This window comes from Bradysia coprophila, unplaced genomic scaffold, assembly GCF_014529535.1.
Source record: "Bradysia coprophila strain Holo2 unplaced genomic scaffold, BU_Bcop_v1 contig_24, whole genome shotgun sequence".
In the NCBI taxonomy this organism is placed as follows: Eukaryota; Metazoa; Arthropoda; class Insecta; order Diptera; family Sciaridae; genus Bradysia; species Bradysia coprophila.
Window position 1 is genome coordinate 394,982 of NW_023503501.1, and position 23,672 is coordinate 418,653.

The 23,672-nt window shown below is 34.4% G+C and overlaps 1 long non-coding RNA gene across 1 annotated transcript; it reads left to right on the forward strand.

Moving 5' to 3' along the window:
* Positions 1-4,117: 4,117 nt before the first annotated feature.
* On the forward strand, positions 4,118-7,573 carry LOC119077597. Its single transcript, XR_005087836.1, has 3 exons — positions 4,118-4,129; positions 6,991-6,995; positions 7,476-7,573. It is a non-coding gene; the product is annotated as an uncharacterized LOC119077597 (long non-coding RNA).
* The last annotated feature ends 16,099 nt before the right edge of the window (positions 7,574-23,672 follow it).

A 23,672-nucleotide genomic window follows, 5' to 3' on the forward strand; every position in this document is an offset into this window, starting at 1 on the left:
AATAGGTGAATCATTCACAAATTATACGAGTAAGATGGAAAACTGTACGCTTTAAGTGCACATCATTTGAGTTTTACACGTAAATGTAGTAGACATACCGTGTATCATACCCTGTTTTTCCTTGAAGGGTATAATCTTGAATGATTGAAAAATAGTTTTTATTACAATTAATTTTGATGCTTTAATGAGCTCCATCAGAGATTATTGATGGATAATTTCTGAAAATATTTAGGCAAAAATTGTTCCTTCCGTTCGGATAATTTTTTTTGTTTTTGTCCAAAATATTTCTTTTTTATTTTCCAGCATTACTGCATAAAAATTGTCTACGATATTCTCCGAAAGTTAAACCAAAATCCAAGAGCCATCGACGAACAATATAATAACCTACCTGTCTGCTCTCGAAAACCGAAAATTGACTGAAAAATAGGCCTCTGCACCCAATTCAACTAACAAAAAAGTCTCTTCGTAAACACAACCAACCCATCAAAACGGCTGTTAAACACAAATATTATTTTAATTAAAACAAATGAATGGTTGAGTTTGGCGTGCTATTAAGTGATATTAGTATAATTTCGTTTTAAACGTTTCACATATTTTTCTAAAATGTTTTCGTCTTTCGTTTCTTCCTTTCGTTAAAGCTGACTGCATTTTCAGCCCCGTCCCATATCACATAGAGAATTTTAGTCGACCGAGAGAGAACATACAATGTAATTTAAAAATAATGATTTATCTGCTGCAACTTCTGCAGCACTTTTATAAAAATGTTTATATAAAAATGGAATGGCCATAAACGAATAATAATTATTTTCATATATATTTTGACTGATGTTTCATTTAGCTATGGTTTTGTTATGTTTTTTTCGGTAACGATATGATTTTTATACAATAAAAGCATCTGCACTGTCTTACAATTTCCGTTTCAGATCTTTCACGAAAAAAAATATAAATGAGAGAAACGCCCTTTCGCTCGTTTTTTGGGTTGTTATATGGAAACAATCTTGATAGGAACCATTTAACCTCAATGGAACAATATCCAACATGCACGATACGAAACGATTTTCCCATTTTTGCGTGGTCCAACATTTACGAGGGGTGACGTCAATCTCCATTCCTGTTTAGTCCTATATGCTGTAGTGTCCTTTTAGTATAGTTGGTCCATTCGGTCCATGAAGTGCATCACCCCTCGGACTTTTTCGCATCTTTTCTTTCCACTTCTTCTTTGTTATATAGCGAAAATTCGCAGCGCCAATTTTATAATTGCTTTTGCCAATGACACAAAATATCTCAGTCAAAAATGACCGGTTACAGCAAACATTCTTCTATTTATTTATGCCTCTTGTTCTTTTGATTCTTTCCATTTATCTAAATCATTTTTTTGTTGCCGACTTTGTTGTGTTTGAGAGACTCAAAAAATAATATAAATTTTAAATTTACATTAAGTCCGATGTACCGAAAGCCATAGGCGGTTTGAAATTGACACGTGATGATTTTATTTTGATTTTGCGTGTTCGCAATATTTTTTTGGCATTTTTTTTTTCTTTTTCTTTCTTGCTTTTCATTAATTTTGGGGTTTTGATCATGTTCTTGTTCGCAATGGAGCGACGGCAAACATAATTCATATTACTACAGCCCAGCATCAAGGTGAAATGCTGCCTTTTTTGAGTTTGTTAGATCTTTAAAACGAGTTTGCTGATTTTCGTATAAATCAATGTGAAATACCACACACGTTATCGAAACACTCAATGGCATCAATTAATTTATTCGCTGAAGAACACAAAAAAATGTCGCGCTGCCACAAGAATGTTCTAAAATATTTTATTACTCCATAAAAAAAACAAAGTTCATGGCGAGGTTCATGGCAATTTCGTTGGCGAGTTGCATTGCTTGAAGAGCTAAGCTAAGACAATTTTCGACAAAGAACGTTATACTGAGCAAAATTCGTTCTAAAATGTCCCTAAAGTACGTGAATTTACTTAAAAATAGTAATTTTTGAAATAACCAGGTCCCACCTTATGGGTGGGTCAGGTCCTTTGACTGATGAAGTTATCGAAAGACTTTGCAAAATTGTTTTATTGTAACTTCTAAACCACATTCTCTAAATTAAGACCATAAAATGCATAAAGCTTGACACACTACTGCAATAGTGGTTATATTCGCAAAAATATTTTCACGAATTTTCTCAAATTTTCGCGATTTTCACAAATTTTAACAAAAAACTTTTTGGGAAAATTCACGAAAATTTGAAAAAATCGTGAAAATGTGAGAAAATTCGTGAAAATATTTTCGCGAATATAGGCACTGCACTGCAATGAGCTAAAGGCGACAACTGCAATAAGTAAAATACGATTGGGAAAAGAAACACTACATTACAAACACCCAAAAGTAATTGGAATTTTAACTCTCTTTAACTCATAGATTCTGGAGATAATACCAGATCCCATAAATTTGATTCTTTAATGAAGTAAGCCAAATTTTATCACTTGTCAAATCAAACCAAAATATTCAAAATTTGTTCAGGATGTCTCAAGTGATCGTGTCATCAAAAAACCAGTCAAAAACTCTTTTGGCAATAACTCCCAGATCATTCGGTCGATATTGTCTATCTATGAACCTACCCTCGCATCAGGAAATTTATTCCTCGTCGATTTGAAAATCGGTCCAGAATTACTCAAGTTCGTGCCACCATGCGTTACAGACATTTTAGTATTTTCCATTTTTTGACAACATTTCACATAAAACCGATCATTGTGAACTTGAAGACGTATTTTCTGTCGTAAGAACCTTGACCCTTGATATCACATTTTTCCAGCCGCTCCAGAGTTGAATGAGGCCGTTTGTAGACGCGATAAGAACAAAAAATGTTGAAGCTGCCTGGTAGCAAAACTACATGTTTAGTCACATATTTGATCAATAGAATGTCTTTGTTTGGTATGTTTGTTTCAAAGTTTAGATTAACCTGTCACAGACGGCAAGCATATAAACAAAACAGTTTTACTATTCAAACTATTACTTCATTTGATCGAAGGTGCTAAGAGATTGATTTCATAAATCTTTTACTTCATTTGTTTTGAACTTGCTTTTTCCTATGTAAGGCCTCATCAGTTAGAGCTTGTCGTTTATTATTGCTGTCGTTGTCGACAACAGATGACAGCCGTCTGTAACAGGTTTTCAACGTCGTTTTCGAAAAGTCCGAATGGTATGAACCCCAACCGATTCTCATTTTTGATCGGATCAGGTCAGATTTTTTCGGGCCTCCCGGGAAAAATTTTTTTAATAAAATTTCTATTTCTGTTTTCACTATTCAGTATTCACTCGATGTATATTCTTCCGAGAATGTACGAGTGTGCTCTATCGACTTCCGCTCCAGTAGTGGACACAGCCAGCATCCTTCGCACGTACTCTAGAAATTTTACATTTTATTTATTAAAATTCAATTTCGCGAAATTCTTCCAAAAATTTGGTACTCCCAAGTCTGACTCGGCTCTAACCTAATTATTCACTTTTTCAGTAAGTTTACCGGTTCTATTTCATATCAGATGGCATTGTAATTGATACCGTTAATCTGTAAATGAGCTAAAAATATAAATCAGCGAAAAATGGTTCACGGAAATGCGTGTCCAAGTCATTTAAGTGAACCCATATTGTTATATGCCATGTTTATCGCATTATTATGCAAAGGGTTAAAATTAGCCTAATATTTCATATTTATTTGTGCATTACACCACAATATTACGACACAAAATGCACAATGCACAATTAGTCGGGGAAATTGGATTTTTTTATAATTTGTTGTGGAAAATTTCACGGGCAGTCAGTGACTGAATGGACGGTATAAAATGCATAATGCGGACGCTTGTAACGTTCTCCGAGGTGTTTAGACGGTTTAGACCCATAAACAAGAGAAGAAACCTCTTCAATTTGAGTTATTACTTTCGTACGGTATCGGTAAGAAACTCTAATGTGTCATGTCCTTGTAACTGAAGTTGAATCTTCGTCTTAAAAATAATAATAATTAGATTCAACTCTTCACGACTTTCGTTCTAGTGTTTAATGTCCAAGTGGGTTTTTAGAAATTCGTGAGTAGAAAGACTATCAAATGCGATCTTCGACTTTAATTTTCTCTCGTAACGTTTCTAATCCATAAATGACTTATTTTCCATCTAAATCATACCGTTCAAGAGACAATTAAGGTATACATATACGCGTCGTGGTTATATGTAGTCAATATAGAAACACAATTTTTAACTTGTACTGGGTGCTGTTTCACCACATAAAATTTTCTAATAAGCAATTATACCACACGGTATATATGCGGTTTTAACGATTATCGGTCTTATTCTTATATATAATACGATGTGGATCGCTCGCATATTATACTCAGATTGGGGCATGTCAGTGCACGATCTGGCATAAAATAATGCTTCCGATTGGTGATCAGTAATCATTTTCTACCTCTACACAAAAACAATTTAATAAATATCTAAACCACCTGTATGGTTTTTGTACATCGAGTAGAAAAGTAATATTCAGTTCGTATGTAGGTATATATACACACAAGTCAATTTTTAATTCATTTTTTTTTTCTGAATTAACAACGGAATAATATGGACGCGATTTGTGGCCAATTTTTTTTTTTATGGCACGTTACACTCATTTGCATGGGAACGGTTTTGGATATAACAGCACGCATGTTATATATATGGTGCTTATTAAATGTTTGCAGCGGAAAATCATAGCTTTATTTCATTACATTCGATTCTTCTCTCTCTCGGTTTTTTTTTTGTTTTAAATTTTTTATTAAATTTATTTTGATGAGTGATGATTGTTTTCGTTATTTGGTACGATGAAATCGAGACCAATTTCATGATTAGTTGGAAACACACACCATTGCATACATTGTACATCTGCATTTTAATAGACACTTTAAAAGTGTCTGCCTAAATTGGCATATTATGTTCCGATTCCGACTACAATTACGTTTTCATTTTGTTCCAGCTTTTATGGTTCCATGTAAAGTTCGATTAAAAAAAGGACACGCAGGCGCATAAAGAGGGGCGGATAAAGTGCATAAGGTAACCATAAATTAAAGAAAACACTTCTCTTAGTTGCTTGAAAATCAATTTTAAGTAATATTCAGTCGTACTAGCATATTGGGTTAGATCGGACCCGTCGTACCTAGATAAGATATAAATCTAATACTTCTCGATATTTAGCTATCGTTAAGTGATGAAGATCAGTAGCAGAGTCCGAAATTCTCATATAAATTTAATTTTTTCTGTTGGTATAATGTCACTGCGTTACGGACGTTCCATAAAAAATAAGGGGCAAATGACAGTTAATAAAATCTGTTCCTTTGCATGTTCTTGGAGTGATTTGGTAAGGATCACCTCACCGATGACAGTCACAGTGACACCCTAACTCGATCAGGCCTAACGAAATGCTTTCCACATTCAGGGTACTCACGGCATGTCAACATCAGTGGTGAAAGGAAATTGTCAATGAAACTTGACGGTTCTTTCAAATTTGGACTAATTCTGACCCTTTTCGCGTGACGAGAGGGATATCGAAAAATCTTTTAAGTAGCGTGATGAATATAATTGTGAACGGTCCTTACGACAAAGTATACTAAGACTGGTATTTCATACGCAAAAGTTTGGTCGGGGCATGGCTATATTCTACAGTTAATATACATCGACAACTTAATCCTACATCGTTAAATCACTTTAGCGTTCAAAAAAAAATATTTGGATGTAGAGCAACGTACCTCTTTGAAATGGTTAGACATCTATTATGAACAGTGTAGACAAAAAGAAACGACTAGCTCTGGCTAGTGTTCTCTTATATAGCAAATCATATGTTAAAAGTATTGAAGTAAAAGATTTTGTGTAGAACGCTCAGCGAAACTTACAGCAAAGTAAGTAAAAGATTTCTTAATTCCGCGCCGAGACTGAACGCACTTTAAGACAGCTGCCAAATAGAATACTGAACAATTTTTCCAGATTTTTTTTACACTGCCAAAATTTGTTCCACTGTTCCATTTAAGACTTACGACGATGAAAACATTTTAATGAAAAAGACGAGATGGCACCCAGCGTAGCCGCTCTCTTTATTAATTTTTCTTTGTGATTCACTTCGAAATAACGAAATTTCATTACCAGAAAAATGCAAGAATGGAATTTTAAAATTCCGATCTTTCCGACAGCATATAATTACAGAAGCGAGACATATTTTAAATTCCAGGAATGTCTAGTCGGCTCGTGGCTAAAATGGTTATTTTCTCTCTAAAATAAAACGATCCAAACCTTTTCTGCTGTGGTTTCAGGACAATAATTAAACCGACATTACAGATAAATCATCGAAAAACTATAATAAAAATTTCAGAAAATTTTATTGCTTGAAAGAGAAAACATCATTGGCATCCGAGCCACCTTCGTGCAAAGACATCACCACAACAATTAAGTATAATAAAAATGGTACATTCTAACGACCTATGAATGAATACATATTTCTTTCGGTTTTTGTTTATTTTACATTTTTGTTATAAATATTCCGTGATTTTCCAAAAAATAATTGATGTTTGTCTAAATTATAGGTATATTCCAAACAGATGGATTCGGAATGGAATCCTTTTAATATATTTAATATTATGTTTTGCCTAATTGATGATAGTAAAATATTATAAAATGCATTTTGGATTTAACGTACTCCCTTCAACGAATTAGCATTATTAATGGGCACTGATTTCTGTTTTAAAAGGATATTAATTTACGAGCTGCACACTCTGTGTTTATACTAAATAATGATGATGACTCTAACTATTTTAATGATTTTAATCCTTTGAAAGGAACGGCCAAATGACCGTACACAATACGACTCTAATATCAAATGATAATTGTACGCGAAGCGGGTTATGTTTTGGTAGGCATGAACTGCTGAACGTTTAAGTGAAGAAACAAAATTTTTGTCAATACTATTGATATTGACGCTTAGGACAGGTGAGGTCAAGTTGATCTGCTAAGAAGCCATTCACAAAATGACGAAGGTTTGAAAAATGAGGCACATATGACATAAGGAGAGGTAACACGAACCATTTATGATTTGAGAAGAATCTACAGAAATTATACTGTCCCGTGTAATCTTCGCGGATTGCAATTACTGGGTAGTCGTAGTTCTGGAGGACTTACAACTCTTGAGTATTACAAAAATGATGCCATTCAAAGACGCTATTTAAAAAAATACAAGAACTGGAAGGGGTAATAAAAAAGGCGCCACACACAGGGGGGATAACCACTAAAGAGGCAAAAGCAGACAAGGGAGTGATTCTTAAAATATCGAGAAAAAGTATGAACGTCATCTTAGCGACGACATAGATAAGTGATGGTATGTGGCTACAATGCCTCTTATATCGGAAAGACCACAACTTTGCTTCTAGCATGAACATAACAAATATTCGGAGGCTTATGCAATCAAGATAGGAGTCATGATTTCTTGGTGTGAATAACACAACACATACAATCGTACTCACATACATATTTGAAAATTTGAACGCTTTTTGACATTGCAGAAATGAGTGTTCGTGCTAGAATCGGTGCTATGGAATACCCGAAAACTATCCTGAACTATCAACAACTAACAAGTCGATATTTTCTTGTGGGAGTAAACGGAACCGGTCATATACACAGTGACACAGTACGTTGGATTTCAATGAATAAACAAATAAAAACATTGTCACTCTAAACGCGATTGCGTATTCAAAGCGACTGGGTTTGTGACACCCACATCGGAGATATGTATACATATTTCAGTGGAGCCGCAATGTCTATTTTAATTTCAAGTGACGAAATTTGTCATTTCTTTTAAATTATACCAACCAGGCGGAGCTTGTCACACTCTAGTCTGTTGTTGTGATGCGTTTCCACTGAAATTATTTAATTTTTCACACAAACATTGTATATCACAGCGTACAATTTCGATAAATATGGGTACGTGTCTGCTGGTAAAATATAGATAATATTGTTGTTCCTGATGGTGGCATAGTTATATACTTACATATGTATGACGTATAGAAGACAATTTCATGTCATGCACCTACTTATTACCAGAGGGTTGAAAATGTTTAATGAATAGAAATTACGAGGGTGGAAACAACTCAAAAAAAAAGCTTTACACGCAATCAAAATGCGGTCTATGAATATGAATAGCCAGAAAAAAATCTTTTAGGAACAATATAGAATCATATTTTTAAGGGTGGGTAGCCATTTTGTGTAACCTATACTTATCCTCGATGTATAAATTGTATTATATAAATAAAAAAACGTTTTTTTTAATCTCAAAATCAGATTGTACCATGGCGTAATTATTAAATTGCTACATGACAGAGAGATAATTTATTTGCGTGAATGTTTTCGTATGAAAAATGGATTGTTTTAACACACGTTATGGCGAACATGACGACTAAATTCAATCGTAATTAAATCTAAACTGTTTGTTATTTATGAGCTTTTCGTATGAAATTCTCGCAATTTGTTCGCAGTTCGAAGATGATTTCGGGATATTCTTAGCGTACAACACGTTTTGACCGGGTGAGGAGGAGAACACATTATTACACTGAGTCTATTTTAATGTTTATTGGTTTCGATATACAATGTTAAGATGATAGGAGACTTCTTATTGGTAGAACTGCAATTTACCTTGCAGAAATCGATGATAATGATGTGGTTATCTTAAATGAAAATTATATTCCACTTTGTCATGAACATGTGCAGCCAAATCATGTGCAGCGTGGCAACGCATTGCATAAACCCATAGTCAAAAACTTTTACGGCTATGTCTTCAGCTAATGTTAAAAGATGTAAAATTAATTTACAAACAAATGAAGTAAAAGATTTCATTTGAGTCTGTCGAAAAAATCTGAGATCCAATCAAGCAATAGAATCGATAGCAGTCCTGACGTGTGATGTGCCTGCCTGCCATTTGAACAAATTTCCCGCTCCACGGAGTACTTTTTTGGTAAGAGGAAATCAAGTGTTAAGTTCTAGACGTTCGACTTTCGACAGGGCCTATATAATCGGGATGTGCGAATGAGTAAATGAGCAAATGAGTAAAATTTTTGAGTTCTCGGACATTTCCACGATCCAACTCTACTAAACTCAACTCAATTAAGAGTGATATCGCGAAATCTTCGAACAATTTGTATGGAGGACAAATTCAACGTATCTGGATTTTTGTCGAGTATGGTACCCATCGAATCCTTGCTTCATTACGAGTTCAACGAGGTATATCTCGCCTCTCTCGGAATTGTCGTTTTCGTGGTAGAGCTGTTTGAAAAATCGGTGGTTTTCAAGTGGAAATTTTTTCACACAGATTATCTCGGGTAATAAAGAGTCGACTTCGTTCAAATTTCAGGGGATTGTAGTGCTAGACTAGACCGATCACATAAGCTACCAAATACGTCGGGCTGTTGGCTGTACTGGCTTCAGTGACTGTATTAAGAAAAATTTTCTCTGACTACTAACGGGTGCGCGCATCAGCAAACCTAAAGGTTTAGGGTTCCATTAGAAGGCTTAGACTCGGTACTTCCTAAAAATATAAAAACTTATGCTGGAGGGACTACTGGCAATAAGAGATAGGACAATTTCTAAAATGTCACCTATTACTCCAAAGAAATTTCGACCGGTTTGTCGACCACTTTCATTTTTTTCACCTTAAATTTAATTTACAGAGTTGCTTGGTACCTCAGCTTTCCAATGATAATTTTCCTGACTTTACTTCTTACATAAAATGCGAAATTTGTTGATAATCAGGATGAAAAAATTTCCACCTGAAAACCACCGATTTTTCAAACAGCTCTACCACGAAAACGACAATTCCGAGAGAGGCGAGATATACCTCGTTGAACTCGTAATGAAGCAAGAACGATGGGTACCATACTCGTCAAAAATCCGGTTGGCATGGCTTGCCGATTGCTTGAAGATTTCGCGATATCACTCTTAAGTTTGTAATTGGTTAGTATTCTACAGTTTTAATTGTTCCACATCGTTCTACATGTTGTCAACAAAAGAATCGTAAAGAGTGTCGTGTGGAATTGAAGAAACGTAAAGACAAACGATTCTTCTATATGTGGAACCTGACATTTTAGTTCAGTTTCGGGTTCCGGTCGGATCGAATTCGCCCGTTCTAGGAAAAAGGTTTTGTCGTCTGAGGAATAACAAAATAAAGTGTAACCCCACTCTTGGCATTATTGGACTAAGGCAATCTATAAGATTGTGTTTGTGATAAGCAGAACATTCAACACATTTTTGATGGTTCAAGTAAGTTTTTCCAGAGATGACATTCAGCACTGTGCTCACTGTTCACGTTATTTCAGTTTCCCACTTTGTGCTGAAACATTTTTATTTCCAGATAATTATACAATAATACAACGAAACCATCAAAGACGATTGAACAAGAAACAAAAAAAAACTTAACAATTCCTTAAACAATCAATACTCTCCACATGATCACCAACGTTTAATCCGTACATTTTTGAACTCATCGTAGAATTTTTATTTTCATCTTCCAGTCAAAGTATAATGTGAATAAATAATGGCATTGCCTGCCAGAACAAATTAATGCAAAGAACTTATCAATAACATGCGTTCCCACGCAACAATTATCATACTTGGCATGAATTTTATGAAAATATTGAACCTGTTGTGATGGGACAAAATATATAATAATTTTCATACGTTTTAAGTTGTGATTCTTTGTGATATGCTATGGATAACTGGTAATAAAATGTATCATAATTGCCCGTCTTCATTGCTTGATTATATGCCTGTACGAACGGGTAATAATGTTGAGGGTTTTGGTATGGCATAAAATCATGACTTTGTGGAATAATGTATCAAGCATGCAATTGGATGTCAGTTTCCACAGAAATTCAACGTACATGTTGATTGATATATTGATCTGGCGATAGCCACGTATGACGGTTCGTCCGTATGTACTAGTGGAATTTCTCAGTCACTAAATGTGCAATTACTTGGCATGAATATTTCAGCAACCAGTATAGAATGTTATTAGCAAGAGTCTTAGGCGTATAATCCAAGAGTCTAATTGTGCTTCACTTAATCGTTTCAACAAAAATGTAGAGTCTTCATTCGTGAAGCGTCTACGTCAAGCCCGTCTCTAGAACTCTTTGCTACGATGTGTACACAAGGTATAAATTTTTAATAATAAATTAAAATATTTTTTCCGAGACCAGCTCACAGTCTGATACTACTTTAGGAAGTTTTAACTAAAACCTGCAACTATGATGCAACAAGGCGCCTATATCCACTGTTGTAACTTTATAGTTTTGTCCTTAAACTTCCACAAGCAGTCGATTTAACATAGTTGATACAGTTTTATCTGCTTATGGCCCGTCATTGGGAAATGACAGGACAGTTTCCCGAAAATGTATGGAAAATTGTATCACAAAAATTCACCGAAAAAATTCAAAGAAGCTCACCTTTTATGCTTTCTATTGTATTCGGGCATGGTCTCTTTAGGCCGCCAAGGCATATTTGAACATTAAACACTTTTTACTCGATACAAATACAAAAAGGTTTTTTTTGTTTTGTCGCGACAAAAACACAGAAAATATTTCGACACAACATGTGACACTCCGCTATTATAAGTACTAGAATGAATGTTTGCTGTGTTCACTTCGGCGGTAAAATATTTTCATTCAAAAAGTCTCCGACACTTCAACGATGGTAGACATTTATTAAAATTGTAACCTCTCCCACTTCTTTAGTAAGCTAACAAGACTTCGCTGAGTCTAATTATGCCACCTCTTCGAACAAAAATATCGGCTGAGGTCGAATAATTCTCTGCTAGGCTTTCACAAACCTCCGCTGAGCTCTAATAATTCTCCGCTAGGCTTCAGTAAGAGTTCGTCAGATCTTACCACGTTGTAGTAAGGCAATGAAGCTAAGCGAACACTCAATAAGCATCAGCAGATACCTAATAATTGTGGCTATGATTTAATAAGACTCCACTTAGCTTTGGCAGATCTCCGCTGAGTGTCCGATTCGCTCCATTAAGCCTTCCTGCAGCTTGCTTAGGCCTAACGGACACTTCCTGAAGCCTAGCGGAGAATTATTAGAGCTCAGCGGAGGTTTGTTAAAGTTCAGCGAAGAATTATTAGAGCTCAGCGGAGAATTAGTAGAACTCGGTCGATATTTTTATTCAACGAGGTGACATAATTCATGATTTTTATAATATGTCCGACACTTTTTTGACTGAAAATATTTTACCGCCGAAGTGAACACAGCAAACATTCATTCTAGTACTTACAGTAGCGGAGTGTCACAGTTGTGTCGAAATATTTTCAGTGTTTTTGTCGCGACAAAACAAAAAAAACTTTTTGTTTTTGCATCGAGTAAAAAGTGTTTAGTGTTCAAATATGCCTTGGCGGCCTAAAGAGACTATGCCCGAATACAATGGAAAGCATAAGAGGTGAGTTTCTTTGAATTTTTTCGGTGGATTTTTGTGATAACATTTTCCATTCATGTTCGGGAAACTGTCCTGTCATTTCCCAATGACGGGCCTTATCGACTTAAGTAACTTCTGAATTTTTAACGTTGCTAACAGGCAACGGACAACTAAATCAGATGAACATGAGTGATCAGATCATGCTATAACGTAGATGCTGCGGTTGTGTACTAGTGACTATTTGAAAGAAGAATAGGTATACAGCTCGGACACTAGCCCAGAATCTTCAACTTGAAATACCAAGCGCACGTTTCACTTCAAGTTATGATATGGTTTGAAATCGGTTGTTTCTTTCGGTATTCACTTGTTCCGGTAATTTCAGTACACCATTTTGTATCGAATTTTGCAATACTTTTTTGGCATTTTTAAGGCATATCATGGATGTATTTCAATTTCAGTCCTAACAGGGTTCATCAAAATGAAATGACTCTTGAATATCTTAAGATTGGTACTCCTTGAAACAGCTTAAAAAACAGATTGAGGTTCATGTAACTTCACCAGCTTTTCCAAGAAATAAGCTAAACAGAAACCTGAACCTGAACTGGAAAAGTGCAGCTTTGCAACTTATGGTTCCAAGCGACCCTGACCACTTCAGTAAAAAAAAAATATTTCTAATTCTCAGAATAGCCTCTGCCAAATTTATAGGCGCAAAGACCCCCTATATTATGTCATTTTGTGTTCTGTATGAGTGCAACTCCTAATTAATAATAATTTGAAAAAGGTGAGTGGTTTTCTCTCATGGCGACCGAATACACAATAAATTTCGTTGTGTGTTTGAATTCATCTGTTAAATCAATCAACTCATTAGCCAACGAACGTACCCAACAAATTGCGATGTCAAACAAAATTGTAATTAATTTGAAACAGAGAAGAGAAAAAAAAACAAATATTTAAGAAGAAGAAATAAATCCCAAGGTCAACTCATTACATCCATTAAAACGCACTTAACACATAATAAATTAAAATTTATTTATTATTCATATCAGCGACTTATAATCAATATTTACATACTAATTGGGTGAGCCGATCAAAGTAAAACAAAATTTCGTTGTTCAGAATACGTAAGAATAAAAAAAGAGAAAGAGATCTGATGGTGTAAAACCGGTAGCAGAAGAATTGGTGCTTTGCTTTCAATCCTTCAATGTTACATAATATTCATATTTTTTTGTGTAATATATACCATCAATTTCAATATTATTATATCATTATACCTACGTATTCCCCGATCCAAAACACAAATGATTTTCTGAAGGATGAATGGGAGGCCTCTTGTATCTTAAAATCATTTTATCATATCATCATTAAACACCATGCAATATATATGTATATACTATACTATACATGGAGTATCAGCCATACCTATTACATACTTTGTATGACTATAGCAAAATTTCATAAATTACGGTTGTTAGTATTTTTCGGTGGGGTAATTCATAGTGTGGTTAAGGTTCCAACTCTTTTGAGTAATGAGCATCGATTTTGCGCTTCGATAAATCTAATCAACAATTTTCCCTCCGGGGCAAATAACGATTTTTCCCAAATAAAAATTATATCTTCTTGCCGTTCGTTTATGTTGATTCTTATTCTTATACTGTATTGAATAGTGAATCCGTGTGTACACATAAATTTATCACTCATTGAATTTATTTATTGTTTATTCTTATACGTTGGTGAAGAGGCTCATTTAGCATAAATAGTAAAATGTATGGATTGGTTGGTGGAATATTATTTGGTGAATTTATCCATAGCGTTGGTTCGTCATTCCTCTTTGGAGTGATCTTAGTTCTTCGGTTATATGATGGAGAAATTACAATGTTCTGTTAATAAAATCAAACAAACCCATTTTCGAAGGACAGGGTATGAATGTTAAAATATTCTACTTAATAGCATCGATTTTCGAAGTTTTTGCACGAATTGAAGGGATTCGATGCACTAAGGTCCTAATGTTTCACACGCAAATGGGACGACAATATAATCTCCTTTTACACTGATGAATTTGTCAACTGTCCCACGGCTCGCTACTGAAGCTGCTCTCAATGATGACATGTACGAGTGGTATACTAATGTGTCTCGTATCATGACATCCCGCTCAAGCATTTTCCCATTGCTCCATGTAATCAGTGTGACACCCCCGAGTAAAAATAAAAGTCTCAAAAGTTCGAAAAGAGACGTCTAACGTTCTCAAATCCTTTGTATTGTGAGACATGAGACGTCTCTTTTCGAACCTTTGAGACTTTTATTTTTACTAGGGCCACCTGCTCATCTACCATGTGATCGAAAGATTGGTGGTTCCAACTTTCATAGTATGTATGCAATTTGAAGAGCTCTGCACATGAGTTGTTCTCTTCCCTGAGTCGCGACCACCAGTGGGGGGAAGGATAAATTCAGTGGAATCGAGTAAAGCGACCTTCCATATTCACTTTGTACGGTTCGTAAAAGTACAATTTCCCTAAGGTCAAACCTCCTTGAACCACAATGAACCAATTCAAAAAATCTAACTTCTGTTTGTGCAAGGAAGCACGAAATATTATTCAGTTTGTTCAAGAAAGCATACTTGACTTCATTGGTGATATAATAGTTTCAGTCGTAAAAGTGCGGTAACTAATTTATTTTGTATTTGCGAAAAGGATGCACTGTAGTATCCGGGTGCAAATAGTTACTTCGTTAAAGAATTTGAAAAAATTCTGAAAATTTCTTTCAAAATCATTTCCTTGTTTGCTAAAAATTCTTACTTATTCCCAACTCCCAAAAGTTTCCGGCATACATACCATTCAGAAATATTTAGTGTTTGTTGAGGTTGCCGTCTAACTGCCAGTATTTCAGTTCATCAAATTGTAAAAGAAAAATTTCATTTTCGTCATCACGTTTGACAAATTGATTGAACACATCTTACTAATCTACGTCAACTCATTCACGTGAAGAATGTTGAAGTGTAGAAATTCCTATAAACATTAGAACCAACGTAAAAAAATCCATCTAAATAATGAATGCATCATCAATACCCATTTTAAATGCACATACATACAACTCCCACTCGGACCGTTTATATTAGACGGATAAGTTATTCGGAAAGAAATCAAAATATTTTCATTATTTCATTTTTCAATGCATTAATAAACTGTGTGATTTCAACATGAAACTACTGTTAAAAATGAAAATGACTTGCACAAATCCATCCCGCTTGTATACAATGTTATAACCGCTCCGGCCATCATCACAAGACAAAAAAAAATCAGGATTTTTGTGATGAGTCGTTTCTATTTGATCGTTTTCATTTTGTCGACAATTTAGATTATTTTATCGTTCGGCTTTTAGTTTTATCTATGCGCACCCCATGATTTCATAAAAAATTATTTTCGATCAGAATTGTGTCAGTCATTTCATTGCTCTCGTAACATCCAGTTTCAACAATATTGTTCCAATAATGTTCGGCGTAGCTACCTTTCTTCATCTGTTTATTTATGGGTAAGTTACGCAAGAATTATATACACCAACCTCCGACCTTTACCAGAATTATTGCGATTTCTGCAATTCGTCTATCTCTTAGATTGAGTCCAACTCCAAAGGAAAAATATGCTTATGTTGCCGGGAGGGTACGAATTTTCATTGTAATCTTTCTAATCTGTATGTTCATTAATTTAAAAATGGAAAAGATCGACCAATATAAAAGCTGCCTCCCCGTCACTTATTTCTCTTTTTTCCTAATATTGCTTCATAACAAATGTCCCACATTCATGTTGAATAAATCTGCATGAATAATTTTACATAACATTAAGAAGCGAAGACGGATACATGTATGTTGACTGAAGGATAATATCATCATAATATTATAAAACAGGATGACTATCATAATGTTAAAAGTTTACAAATAAATGAAACCGATGGCAAAAGAAAAAAAAAATAAATTAAATAGACGGCAGGAACCACTTAGTCGGAGATCGATTAATCTCTTTCAAGCAATGTGAAGTATATGTATCTCTGTATGTATCCTCCTCCCTCTATGATGCATCGGATGGAATATATTTTCAGTTCATTCGGATGAGATTTTAAATTGATTTTTTTTTCTGTTTCGGTTTTCGAAATAAGTTTATGATTTGCGGCTCCCATAGTCGAAATTAAAAATTCATGAAACAATAAATTGTCGATAGCTTATTAAATGGGGCTTTCGAGTTTTTAAAGTTAAAATTGATATATTTCTACCCAGAAAAATAATATTTTTTGTTCTGTTTTTCGTAATCTGCATCTTTTGATCACAAAACTAAAGTGTGCATATGCATAATAGCCTACACACCATCATCAACAGCTTTCGTTAATAGATCTGCAAATTTTACCGAATAACCGCATTTCAATTTACAGCATTGTGTTTAACAGTTTAACAAGCAGTAAGTGACCACAGAACATGCAACGTTTTCAAATCGATTTTATTATTAAAGCTAATTTAATTCAATTTCGGGTGGGGTGAGCATCATTGTATGCACTGTCAAGACGTAGTTCGGTTAGTGCAGAAAGTACACGGAAAACTCATATATGCACCCCAGACGAAGAAATCGGGAACAGCTTCACGATTATAGAACATTAGTTGTGTGCTGCATATTGCATATCTGAGGATCATACAATGCCCGCCTAATGAATATTGTTGTTGTGTGCTGGATATTATTTTTCAGCGTGCAGGTCTTAGCTGTATGCCTGTTTTATAATATAAAATGACGCCATTTTTTTCAATTCAATAAACAACCTAATTTATCGTTTAATAGAAGAAATTGATTTAATTAACTTTATCAATATTATTTGCGTTAGCAAAAAAAACGAAAAAAATTTTTCAAAAATTTTTTTTTATTATTTTCAATTTTATTATTATTTTTTGTTATTAGCCGTAGATTTATATTTAAATTCATCATATTAAATTGCTAACAGAATTTTTTTTTGCTTACGTTTTTTCCGGTCACCCACCCAAGTACGGACCGCGACCATCGATGCTTAACCTCAGTTTCTGACTGCCAACGACTTTACCACTGCTGCTATACTGCTTGCATATAGTGGCAGTCTTATTTCGAACCGTTGTTACTTTGCTTTATGCAGCACACAGGCATATTTATACCTGCATGCTGGATATTGACTAAATGAATAAAGTCGTCCGTATTTAGAATGGGTTATGCAACAACATTTAATTGAATTTATTTTCTATGAAATGTAGTACTCCTCCCCACTAAGCAATGTAATCGGATATTATTATTTTGATTCTGAGCCTGGTTCTGAATTAGAGGTTTTTTCAATCGTTCTACAAAAAAACTGTTCACATTAATAGTGAGCATCTATTACGCGAATTAATAAATTAAGATTGGCTCACCTAGTTTGTGTATATTACGTAGGTGGAAGCACGGGGTTTCAGGGGGTTTCGAACATTTAGTTTTTTCATGTTGCAGATATTGCAGTGTCAAATTCTGTCCAAGATATGACATATTTGCAAGGTATTGGCCTTTTTCACAAAGTATAATCAGCGTAACCTTCGTAAAAAGAATCTTGAATCTGACAAGAGTACGTGTGCCAACGTGTAAAAAACAAATGTTCAAAACCCCCTGCTGAACCGTGGCGATCCTCTTGTCAAACGGACAGTACATAAACAAATTCCATCATTTATTGCTGAATACCACCAACTATTTCTGTTAACATTTCAAAAGCCTTTAACACCGAAAATGGATTTAAAAGTTCGTTCGTCAAAATTTCTATTGAAATACATAAATGTAACATTATCATTGCATATTAATTCGGTAAAAATAGAAATAACTTTAAATGAAGGAATAAAATTAGATTTGATAATCATCTTTATGCGTATGTTCTTGAGATCTTCCTTTTATTTCATTAAAACAATAAATTTATTGTTGCATAGTCCATTCTAAATTCAGACGACTTTATTCATTTAGTCAATATTCAGCATGCAGGTATAGTTCGATAGTACCATTTAGTCAATATTCGGCATGCAGGTAAAGTTAAGTAATACATCCCACAACTAATTTGAAGATATAATTCAGCACACAGCAAATATATACCTGGGAACCTCACAATATTCCTACGAGCTGAATAATATTGTTGCCGGAACTATATTTTGAAAATATTCATATTACATGTTTATTGTAATACAACACACGGGAACATTATTCAGTCTGCAGCAAATATATGCAGCACACAACAAATGTCGAATTTGCCGAATTTTCCGTGTAGATCATATATTATTTAACGAGGCCTATTCATATCATCCACATTGAGTGATAGACTAAAAATGATATGCGATCGATGGCGAGTAGTGAAGTCAATGTTAAAACGAATGAAACAACAAATTTATCAAATATTGAGCAAACTTTTAAATAAAAGTAGTAAAAGATTCAAGAGCTGCAATGACAATTACCGGGCTTAAAGGTTCAAATCAAAGCTGTCTTAAATTTTCCTCCCCAGCACCAAGTGGTACTGACAAAAAAAATCAAAAATATCACTTGTAGCAGGTAACTTTGTCTCCAGGTACTTATTTAGCGTATCGTTTATTTGTCTCAAAATCGTATAATTTAAAGGAACAAGAAAGAAAAGATAAAAATTGAATTTAAATTAAAAAGAACATCACAAGTAGGACGACAGAACATTACAATTTGAGGGTCGAAAGCTAACTTACAGCATCATCGGTCAGTTCATCGGTATTTACTTGTCTCCAGGCAATCTGCAATATTTGTGGCAGATAATGTAGATTATCTTTAGACAAAGTTACCTGCTGCAGGTGAGATTTGCAACTCTTTTTTGTCAGTGTAACGCGTTGAAAACTCAATAAGCACCAACTCATGCATTTATGCCTAAAAATATATTTTCTGAAATAAAAAGTTGAGGAACCCTTGGATGTTAAGAAAGTTACCAGCTTAAAACAGCCTCTAAACCGTTGTAAACTGTTCGAAAAAATTAAAAGACGATATTTTCATTAGAGTTTATGGCAGTTGAGAGGCTGTAGGTCATGGGTCTTACAACAGAAAATACACCGTACGCAGCACGATCACTATGATGAAAAATGTAATGGATTTAACCGATTTTTAAAAAACTTTTTTTTTATTCGATGAAGTATTGAAATCCTCAGGACAAGTTCGAAAATGATAGGTATCGGTTCAACCATCTGGGAGTAGTTCTCGAAAGAAGACTTTTCTTCTCTTTTTTTAACACGATAACACGATCCACTAAAAAAAATTGTTTGGTGAAGAATGGAATTCCCGAGGCTACGCTTCAAGATATATTGTGTTCAACGATCTCGCCGCTGTTACTAAACGAAATTTTGTATCTATTTCAATAGTATTTTTCTTGTTATGTAATTTTGCCTTGTTAATACAAGCGAATAAACAGATCAAAATCTAAAGATTGTGAAGTTTACGGCCAGAGCGAAGCGAGGGCAGCAGTTTACACGAGTTTAAGCTTTATTGAACACACACGCCTTTTTTAACCAGACATTATATAGACGATAACACTCTAATGTTAGCATAATGCCAGACATGTTTGTACCAGGGAGTTGCGGGAAGTAGTGCAATCATCAGACCAAAATTATTTCCTGTAGGACAATAACAGTAGAGTACAACAAAAATCATGTTCATCCTACAAATTCCGAAACAAAATATGGAAATTACAAACTTTAATAAACATGTTTGCACAAGTAAATATACGAGAAACGATTCCCGCAACTCCCAGAAAATGAAGTTATGAAAGCCAAAATTAAGTATCGGCTTATAACGTTCAGAATGTTTCAAAGATCTTCAGTGTAACTAAATAGAACTAATTTATTAATGAGATATTAAGACCGTTCTAGTAGTTCTTCTTCTAATTGAGTTTTTGTGGCAATCAAAATAAGCCGTTAAATCGTTACCAATACAAAAACTATTGAGAAATTTAAACAGTATAGGGATCTGACCCACCCAACAGGTTATAACGTAGGACAAAACAGCTCCAGCTCGATTTTTACCATGTTTTTCATTGAAAATCCAACTCTTTTTTTGAATTTTTTTACTTTAGTGGAATGTTTGTTTGTCTCGAGGGTTACCTTGTGGATCTATCGTTTTAAGACTTGTCAATGGTGTGAATCATAAATAGTACCACACAGAGCAATGCTGAACAAAAGTGCACCGCCATACGAAATTCAAAACTGTAACGTCAAATTTCACTTTGATCTACAATAAAATAATAGATCACGAAGGTGTATGCACAGCTCAAAACGAACGTTAATAATTGCGCTGTCTGCTCAAAACCGAAATGCCTTCTAGGAATGATTAAACTGATCATTTTTTTGTGTGTTTGAAGCGGGTAACAATTCGCCACATGCTAAAACAATTTTTTTGTTTGCCTTCAATAATTAATAACAATTTGGATAACATTTGTTTGATATTCAGTAGTCCTGTGCGCGCTTCTGGTCTCAAAAATAATAGGTCACGAACAATTTTGTACTTCACATTTTTTTTACTGCATATTGGATTGTTGGTGTGTTCTTTACAAAAAGAAGAAAAACGTTCAACCGATAATCGGACCCTTGGGCATGTTTTGAGCATTTGATATAATTATTGAATTATTTTTCGGATGAAATGCCGAACATGGTGCAAACATTTTCTTTCCGAAATGGATATTTGAAAGATTCGATAAAATGGAGCGGAGGCTTTTGAAAGTAGAATCATTCAATCCGAATTTTAACATGCCATTTACTACAATGTAATCTATTCGTTTGATAACCAGAAATTATCTGGGTGCAAGTAATTACTGATTGACCGATGGTGCATAGTAGCGTTCAAGATACTTAAATTGGTAAAAATACTTGCGTCCGTAGAAAATTAGCAGGAGGTGCGGGAAAATAGACTTTGCTATGATTTTTAAACCGAAGTGAAACTGTAGCAAAACAGTGTCGTCTAATAATTTACAAGTCTGCGACCATTTTAGTGATTTCTAAGTAGTTTAAGGAAACAAATTTTCATAAATGATTGTGATAAACACAGGCGAAAATCAAACGAAAGTAAAGGAGAAAACATTTCTATTGTTTTACCAACGAAAGAAACATTGGGAAAATGTGTGGAAATGTAGGAAAATGTTTTCCTAAAAATAGTGCCTGGCTGAAAAGCAAGTAATCGTTACCAAGTCACACGATTTTTGAAAACTTACAATGATTTGATTCGTCTCATCCGATACCTTTCGTTTGACGTATCCATCATCAATTTTGATCAGAAGCCAAAGGTCGGATATATGCAAATTTTGTTGACAAAAAATTTTTCATAAAGAAATCCTATGAAGATTTTGAATGATTTGGTTGCATACGTCGGTTGTTGCCTCGGTTGATTGAAAATTATATACGTTGTCAACGTAAAAGGAAAATATTTTCGTTTCTACTGGCTTTGAATTCCTTAGCGGTACAAGACTTTACACAATTTTCAATGATTTCCTCACGATTTTGTATGATTTGAGAAGGACTTCTTTACCATTTTTTGTGGTTTTCGATCATTTCCAGCAATTTTTAAGGATTTTCTCCTTGCGTTTTGAGTAAGTTCCTGGATTTCTAAGAATTTTCTATATTTTTCTTACAATTTTTTCAGGACTTTTATCGAATTTGACTATTTTATAGTTTTATCGCATTTTATAAGGATGAAGTAAAACATCTGTAAAAAACCAGCGAAACAAAATTCTTATAACTTGTCTACAAACTTCGTTCTCTATTTTGGAGCATAGACTAAGGATCAAAGCATAGACTAAGGACCAAGGATCAAATTTTGATTACGATTTTTTGTATACTGTTAGATGGGCTGGGCACTCAAACCACAAGTAAACAATGTAAAACGTACAAATTGAGTTTATTAGTTGTCGTTAGAGCTCTTGACTCATAATCGAGAGGTCCCGTGTTCGAATCCGCGGTTGGGCAAGATGATTTTTCCTTCATTCCCTTTCTATGGAGCACTCACTCATATGATATTCTAATGGTCCTTTGCCAATTCGCAATGAAGCCCTATTTCCTTTGCATAAGAGCTTTGTTCCACTGAAAGGTTTGTCGTTTCATTGTGGGATTAATCTCTTGTAGTTTGCTTAGAAAATAAAGCCCTACGCAAAAGATTGTCAGTTGAGTAATGTCTTTTGTCCTCGATGCCGTTAACTTTTATTTTACAGTGAAATTATTTATTTTTACTGTACATTGAGATAGTGCCTTATGCCATGCACTGCACACAGCTGATTACTATCCTATTGATAGAAAATAAGCTACCGGAAATTACCATACCGAACCCATTTTTTTCCATGCCACTTTCCAAACATTCATTCTTTCTGGCAAATGTTAATGCAGTTGAAATTTTTCTTGTGTTGCTTTTTCCATTTGCACCAGTAAACTTAGCGTTTGATAGGTCATAGATTACACATTTACCTTACACACATAGAGGTTATAAATTAACTTTTCCATGTTCACCCAGCGAAAATCATCTATATAGATCTAAAACAAAAAACAATATTGAATGTAAATTTATAGGTGAAATAAGGAGGCGCCATTTCCTAAAGTCGCGTGACGCATGAAAATGTCCTGAATTCGAGGAAAAGAAAATTATCGCCAGGTTCTTTTTCATTTCACAATTCACATTGTCTGACATGTTACCGTGTTATATATTTTGAATGTCTTGTACAGCGTATAAATGTGTACACATATATAAAAGGCTGTCGTCATCGAAGTTAGAGAAACAGATTTTTTAAACGTAATAATAACAAATAAGTGGCGTGTATTTCAAAATTAAAAAGCGATCAAAAAAAACTCTAAAAAGTGGATTCATAAAACTGTTTGATATAATTATATGAGGATAATGGTTTAATGATCTTAAAGCTTGAGTACAATTATTGTAACCCTAATTTAAGTTCTTTAATTATGCTTTCCACTTGTACATTTAAACGATATAAACATACCCGAACTATTCAGCTTAGTGTTGCGTTAATATAAAAAAAACTGATCGCAATGAATGATTGCCGTTGACTGAATAATCGAACTGCCAAATTGGTCAACCATCAGCTATAAGTATACGGCAATAAAAGCATCTCATTTATTCGAAAATTGCATCGCAGCACTCAAATAAAATTGTATTGCCGCGCACTCAAAACTTCGGAAGTAACTTTTGGAATGGCATCTT